The sequence below is a fragment of the Nematolebias whitei genome, chromosome 13, assembly GCF_014905685.2.
Source record: "Nematolebias whitei isolate Nwh7 chromosome 13, NemWhi1, whole genome shotgun sequence".
NCBI classification, from domain to species: domain Eukaryota; kingdom Metazoa; phylum Chordata; class Actinopteri; order Cyprinodontiformes; family Rivulidae; genus Nematolebias; species Nematolebias whitei.
In genome coordinates this window covers 33,379,257-33,387,195 of record NC_056510.1, presented here as the reverse complement: position 1 = coordinate 33,387,195, position 7,939 = coordinate 33,379,257, and positions in this window count along the sequence as shown.

Below are 7,939 nucleotides of genomic sequence, written 5' to 3'. Positions count from 1 at the left end.
ATAACGTCCCAGTGGCTTTTAAACCCCAAAATACATTACGGCAAAGACTGGTTCATCCCAAAGATCCAGTCCCCCGGCACAAACAGAGCAATGTTTTGTATGCTGTTCAGTGTCAGGAGGGCTGTGATCAGTCTTACATCGGGGAAACAAAACAGCCACTGGCCAAAAGGATGGCCCAGCACAGAAGATCAACATCATCAGGCCAGGACTCTGCGGTCTACACTCATCTCCAGGCCAGCGGTCACTCTTTCAGGGATGAAGATGTTCACATCCTGGACAGAGAGGAACGATGGTTTGAGAGATGAGTAAAGGAGGCCATCTTTGTGAAAAGAAATCGTCCATCGTTAAACAGGGGTGGAGGCCTCCGGGTTCAATTGTCCCCCTCTTACAATGCTGTGATTGCTAGTATCACTCAGCCGTCTGTGAACAGTAAACAGCCATCAGTGTGCTAATGATCCATTGTTAGGCTGATGGTTCTTCTTGAGCATGTGATCAGCTGGTTTTGGTTGTCAGCAGCAAAACTGGTTGATCCACTCTGAGACGGTGCTATTTAAGAGACTGAGCTGAATACAGCTCCTCAGACTGAGGAAGTCTCTCGGATGAGAGACGAAACGTTTCTACATTTTTTTGTTGATTTGCTTTGTTTTGTTTTTTTGAATGTCCAGAGGACCAGATTTAACTTTTTTAGACTTCAAATTAGTGTTTAAATTGTGTTGCTAGCTAACGTAATTTCTGGATTATAAACTGCTACTTTTTTCACAGACTTTGAACACCACAGTTTATACAATGCTGCAGCTAATTTGTGGATTTATTTATTTATTTTTTTGATGGGCTTATGAGCTTCCTGCCACCAAAATGTCTCGTCACAAGCCTCGTCACACCCGGGCGCTCGCATAGCTGTCCATCACACATCTCTCTTGGAGGGTGGGTCCTTTGGACTCAATGAGATTACCTGTATAAATAAAAGTTAAAAAAAAAAGACCAATGAAATAACCGAACAGGTCACAGTGGACCAATGAAACTTGGTTTCATTCATTCTTTATCTTCTCTCCTACTCTTCCCTGTGGGAGTTTCCTCCCTTGTTGTACACAACGAAGTATTTGCAGCTGCTTGAAATATGTGTGAATCATAAATCAAATCAAATTGTGAATTTGCCTCGAGACAAAAGTGACACTGAGAGCAACAACAAAAAAGAAACTGAGGATGTGTGTGATGAAGTTTTTCTGAGGCTGTTCAATTTTGACACTGAAGAAGACTAATGTAGTGGTTTTAGTTCACAGGAGGAAGATGAAGATAGTGTTCAATGTCTTTCCTGGTAGGCTACTGTATTTTATTTTTTTTTTTTACCAGCTGTCTTACAAGCACTGTTCAGAAAAAAAAAACATTTACTGTACTTATTTGTGTATGTTACGTTACCGGTACATATTTAATTAAAAGTTTTTAAAAAATATTTGTGTAACTACTGGATCTTATGTTACAATGTGGACATCCGTGGCTTATAGACGAGCGCGGTTTATGTATGTACAAAATAGTTGTTGTTTTTTTTTAAGTGGGTGCGGCTTATATTCAGGTGTGCTCTATAGTCCAGAAATTACAGTAGTTGTAAATAATTCACACCACAACAAGAGTGAGTAATGAGATAGACGGAGCCGCGCAGTCAGAACCTTCTCAGACAGAAGAGAGAAGCTCAAAGGTAGAGATGGAGGAAAAGAACAAGATTGTGATGACTGTGATGACTTTGAAGAGAAAGTGGGAGATTGATAATTTGTTTTAGACGAGGAAAAAGAGGAAGACCACACTCTGCGTAGGTGGGGCACAGCGCAGCACACCCACCTGGTCCAGATCCCTGCTGGCTGGGCCAACAGAAACAAGCATCAGTTCTGAGCTCTGGGAAACTGAATGTTACAACCCTACACTGATTGCAAAGCTCCATCTATCTCATTAATCACTCCTGGTCTCAGCTCAACTTGCGCATCATTTTCTTTTTCCCTGTAGATTTGTTTATTCTTACAAATAGCTTGGGGTCTCAGTCAGAAAGGAGGTGATAGTATGTTTGTTTGGCAAGATTGGACGGGTATAGAGCTGTTGGTTGTGTTTTTTTGTTTTTTCCATGGCTTTGTGCTCCAATGCTCTTCCAAATTAACAATGATTTTCAGAAAAAGATGTGACGTGAATTATTTAACACATCTCTGGCTTTACTTGGCCAGTCAACACAATTAAAAAACTGAGTTATCATTTACAGTCTGTATTTTTGACACAAATTTTAAAAAAATCAAGTGTTTTACCTGCAAAACTTCCAGTTTCCTCACGACTATAGATGCGCATCTGTCCATGTCTGATCCTTCAACTTTCCCAGTTCCTGTGCACGGACGATCTGACTGAATAGTTGGCAAAGCTCAGTCTGGTGTTAAAATTCCCTTTGTTTCCAAATTGTGTGCAAAACTAAAACCTTTGTATCTGATAGGAATGCGCAATATAATTTTAAAAGCATTTCTTCGAAGAGAAGACAGGCTTTAGGCGAGCCGATTTATCCTGTTGGCACATACGCAGCTGGATATCTCATCGACTGGAAGACTTGATGATGTGTCTATCTCTGCTGCCATCTGTGGATTTTAAGGATGCATATTTAATTGGATTTACGATAACTGGTTCCTGCTTTTTGGATTCAGCTGTTGCTGGTTTTTATCTACAATCAAGGAAGTCGTCAGCAGCAAATTTGGATCCGATCACGCTGCTTGCCTTTATGACGGTTTGGTTTCATGTCTCGAGTACCCGGACTCAAATGCTTTGGGCTGAATGGATCAGATCTTGGGGATTTTTACTCAGTCACGTTCCATCGGTGTGGCCATGTAATTTGGACATTTCGGAACAGAGTGGACCAACACAGACTCAAGGTAGATGTCATTAAGTTCTGCCTGTCCCCAAAACAACTGTGTGTTTATCTAAATTTTGGTCGCCTTGGCTGGCCTTGAAGGCCACCTTATCTGAATTTCGCCTAGAGAAAATGTGATCTGACACTCGCCACCCCCTCCCAGAGGAATTTCCAACGATAACCAGATGAAACCCCGCTGAAAAAACTTTGTGTCATCATTTCAGGACTCTCGATTCTCAGGGGTTATTCTTGGTATTTCCTCGACATACCTCGAGAATGTTTATGGATCTCACCGGGGGACATTGACTGATTATCTTATCGTAACTCTTACAGTGACCTCGAGAGCATCTATAAGCGTTGTTGACTGCTCTCGTCTCTTCCTTCTTCCTGCTCTGCGCTATTGCAGAATGTCTACGTAAATATGTGCTTGTTTGTGCGAGGTGTTTTTCAATATTAGAGGTTTTTCTCAGCCAAGAAAAAAGTCTGATAGGAATTTTTTTTCGCCTCCAACTCCTACATGTGTCCTGTTAACCACTGTTTTTGTCTGTCCAAACAGGTCTCACTTGTAAATGAGTCTTCGAGGCTCAATGTGATTTATCTGTTTAAATAAAGGTTGAATGAATAAACGGTATACGGTAGAAACAATAGAAATTTAGCCTACGATAGAGATCTGTCTTCTACCGGCTAACCGCAGTAATGCAGTGTCTGATGTAAAATCAGAGTTGTCAGTTTTATCGTTACTTTTATTTAGTTGAAAACTGTGCGTAAGTGGTGCTCAAGTGTAAAGACAGCCCTGTCAGATTTAATTGTTACTTTTTTTTTTTAGTTAAAAACTGCGCAAGTGGCGTCTTTTCTTCGAGTGCTAGGTAGCGAAGCTACAAGCTAACTACAGCCGGCTTGCCATAGTGTTGCCATATTCTGACGCATGTGCAAAATGATGTGTTCTGCCGAATTTTTTTTTTCCCCATCGAACGTTAAAGTAAGCGTTGGTCAGCTTTAGAGAAACCTGCTCTCTGATCTGTGAAAAGAATGCTGTGTTGTGTGATTTTATTGCGAGACCACAGACTCATTTTGTGTCAGCTCTCCATTAAAGCAAAAGGAGGCACCAACTAGAGGGTTGGAGGATGAAGTGTTTCAGTGTAAAATGCTGCTCTGTTGCTGTTCATTTCTTAAGTAAAACTGGAAACTGTTAAAAGTTAACATTTTCTTTTGTTTAAAACATATGGCTAAAACTACATTTGATATCTTTTGCACTGTTTTGCACTAGAAGAAAGAAGTCTAATACTTGATTTGTTTATTATTTAAAAACTCTCTGGACCTAGTAGTGGAATTTTCTTAATTCAAAATATAATGGCAAAAAGACACCCTATGCTTTTTTTTTAGCAAGTTTTATACCAAAAACATATTGCGATATATATCGTTATCGTTACCCTTCACAATACATATCGTGATATGAATTTTATGCCATATCGCACATTCCTAGTATCCGAGGATCGAATGTGTTTGTAAAACAGATCACTGTTCCTCAACAGTGCTGTCAAGTATGCCTGTTTGACTTTGACAACCTTCACCCAGTGCTTTTGAATTTCCCTGAGTTTCAGACAGAATAGGTGCTTACTCCCTCCTTGGCTGTATTCCCACAGAACTGTGAAACACGTTGATTGATTCAGTTTGTTGTTCCCATCACAAATACTTTTGCCAAAAATTAGAATGAAATAATAGACTGCAACGTTGTCCAATAAAAATTTGGAGGTCTCGCATGATGGGATGGATCCCCTGACATGACGTCACACCCCGTTTATGGAAGTGGAGGGCTGTTCCCAAAGAACAGCTTGAAATTTCACAAACGTTGGTTACATACTGTAACCCCAGTAGGGCTCGGTACCTTTCTAAAAAAAATCTGTATCGGTACCTTCACTTCGGTGTCGGTTCCTGGATGGTTCTTTTTTCGGTACCAATTTTGTAATTACTATTAATTCTAACAATAACTTTTTTTTTCCTCCCAGGCCCTCATTGAGGTGGCAGCTTCTGTTTTTTTCCTCCCCTGTTTTTCCTTCTTCCTGCTCTGCTCTCTGTCTGTCTGAAGCGCCTGGGTCTCATCTCCAGAACATAAATTAAGAAGATTATGGATTTGGTATCGTGGGCGTTCAACTCTATTGATAAGATTTTTTCATCAAAGCGACAAGGTCCTGGAGAACCAGCGTGTCCAGCTGAGACTCACGCTGTGGGATACGTCATGGATTCGTGGGGAGTGTGGCAGATGATGTGTCTCTCAGTCCTGTCTCAGGAGGATGTTGAAGACTTTTACGTATTTGGAATTATAATAACAGGGACTCTGCTTTTTGGCATCAGCGGGGCTCTGTTTTATCGACTTTTGAAGAAGACGGCGGGAGCAGTTTCGGCCATGGAAAAGCTTCCGAGTCACTGTGAAGGACTGGTCCTCGCTGGAACTTTAAACCGTCTGGTTTACGAGCTTTAACCATAAGGTGGAGGCGATTGAGAATCGCAGGCCACCTGCGGCTTCTGGGACTCGTCAGCGTGGTGGGTTCGACCTTGAAGGAGACTCATAGCATGGATCAGTGGAATGGAATCCCACAATTAGGCATTTTCGGAACCAGAACACCCAGATGGACTCAAGGCTGAAGAAAAAAGTAATCTCTGCCTGAAGAAAAACAAGAATCAAGCTTATCTAAATCGAATTCCCGACTGCCTCGGAGACAGGCCGACTATCAATTTCTCCTGGGACATGAGTACCCAAGGACAAAAGCTTCATCTATCCCCCCGAAAACTTTCTGTGCAAGCTTATCAGAACTGTCCGCTGAAACAACATCTTCAGAAACTGTGGCTGATCTGAAAAAATGCTCATGGACAAATCTCAACACCTTGATGTCAAATGCAAATGTAATCATGTTTTAATTGTGCTTGCCGGTAGAGTTTTTTAATGTTTCAAATCGTGTCCTGATAAAGATGTGAAAGATCTTTTTTTGTAATACCACTATCTACCCTCATGTTTCTACCCCTTTTCCTATCTAAGATTATTATCTGATAAGGATAAAATGGCCGCGCTTTCTACAGTTGCAGCTTCGTGCACTCCGCCCATCTTTCGGACGACTACGTACATATTCGCATTGTACCTCGGTGCAATTCCAATAAAGTTTATTTTGATTCTGAATAAAATTACTTTACACATTACAGTACAAATTGTGAGTTTTACTTTTTAACTTTGGTATTTTTCTATTCCAAGCAGTTTTCTTACATAAAAACAAACAAATAATTTCCAGGTCAAAAGAACAGTCACAAACCAGTGACACGTCAGTGTCTAATGCTCACTGCTACACACTGAGGACCTTTTCACTGAACAGTTTTTCTTCAGAAACCTCAACATGTCTGTTTTTTCTGGACACAAACAAGCCCGCTCCTGGCTGATGGTGTCTCCAACAGTAGAAGATGTTCACTCTGAGGCTATAGCTGATGATTGTTGCACACACAGATACCTGGTTGTCAGTTTGATAGCACTGACATATTGTCCCTCACATTCCACCAGCAGGTCACTGGATTCAAAGGTAGGGATGATGCAGACAACTGCACCTCTGTGTCTATGCCTGAATCTTCTCTGTGATTCTCTGGGGTTTAGAGCTCTGATCATCTCCCTAATTTTTTCCCTGAAATAAAAGACTGTGAATATTACAATGAAGAACAGTTTAATGACATCAATATAACAAATGGAGGTCTCTCTATTATTCACTTTAACAGTAGAAGTTTAAATGCAAATATTTCCAAAATAACAGATTATTTAAAACAGCTAAACAGAACCTTTACAATAATAGCACTGTCAGAGACGTGGCTCAATGATGAAAACACAACTAATGTTCACATGGAAGGGTATGAATTATATCATGTGAACAGAAGCAATAAAAGAGGTGGTGGAGTGGCTTTATTTGTCAAAAATGAAATAAAATGTAAATTAATTAATGAAATGTCAATAATTGTTGATAATATCATGGAAATAATAACAATAGAAATAATAAACAAGATTGATAAAAACATATTGATAAGTTGTGTATATCGATCTCCAGGATCAAATATAGAAATATTCACTGATAAAATCGTACAATTATTGGACAAGAGTTTTAATAAAAGCATTTTTTTCTGTGGAGATTTTAATATTGACCTGGGAAATAAAACAGATTCAAATAACATCAGTACATTTACAAATTCATTGTATAGTTTAAATCTTTATCCGTTAATATCAAAACCAACAAGAATTACAACTCATAGTGCTACAATAATCGATAATATTTTCACAAATGTAACAAATGGGGATGTGATGGGAGGTATTTTAACGAGTGATTTGAGTGATCATTTACCAGTTTTCATGATTTATAAAAATGATCAAAGCACTACAAAAGAAATTACAATTAAGGAAAAAACAATAAACACATCAACAAAAGCAATGGACAAATTAAAAGATGATTTACATAAACAAAGCTGGAAAGACGTGTATGTTGATGATGTGAACAGATCATATGATGAGTTTATGAATATTTTAAGAGCTCTGTATGAAAAGAATTGTGTGCAAAATAATTGTACAAAGAGAAATGTTGTTGACCAACCATGGATGACGAAAGGGTTGAGAAATGCTTGTAAAAAAAATAATTATTTGTATACGTTTCTTGAAATTGAGAACACAAGAGGCTGAAGAGAAATATAAGAAGTATAAAAATAAATTAGTAGCGATTATAAGGAAACACAAGAAGGAATATTATAGTGATTTATTAAATAAAAGTAATGGTGATATGAAAGCTACATGGCGTGTAATAAATAGTGTTCTGAAAAGTCATAAAGCAAAAACAGGTATTTCACAATATTTTCTGAAGGATGACGATGAAATCCATGATGAAAATGAAATTGTAAATGGATTTAATCATCATTTTGTGAACGTTGGATCAAGCCTTGCTGCAAAAATACCAAAAGTGGACAATAATGTGAACCATTCAGTTATAGGTTGTGACAACAGTATTTTTCTTAATGGAATTGACAAAGAAGAAATAATGAATGTAGTAAAAA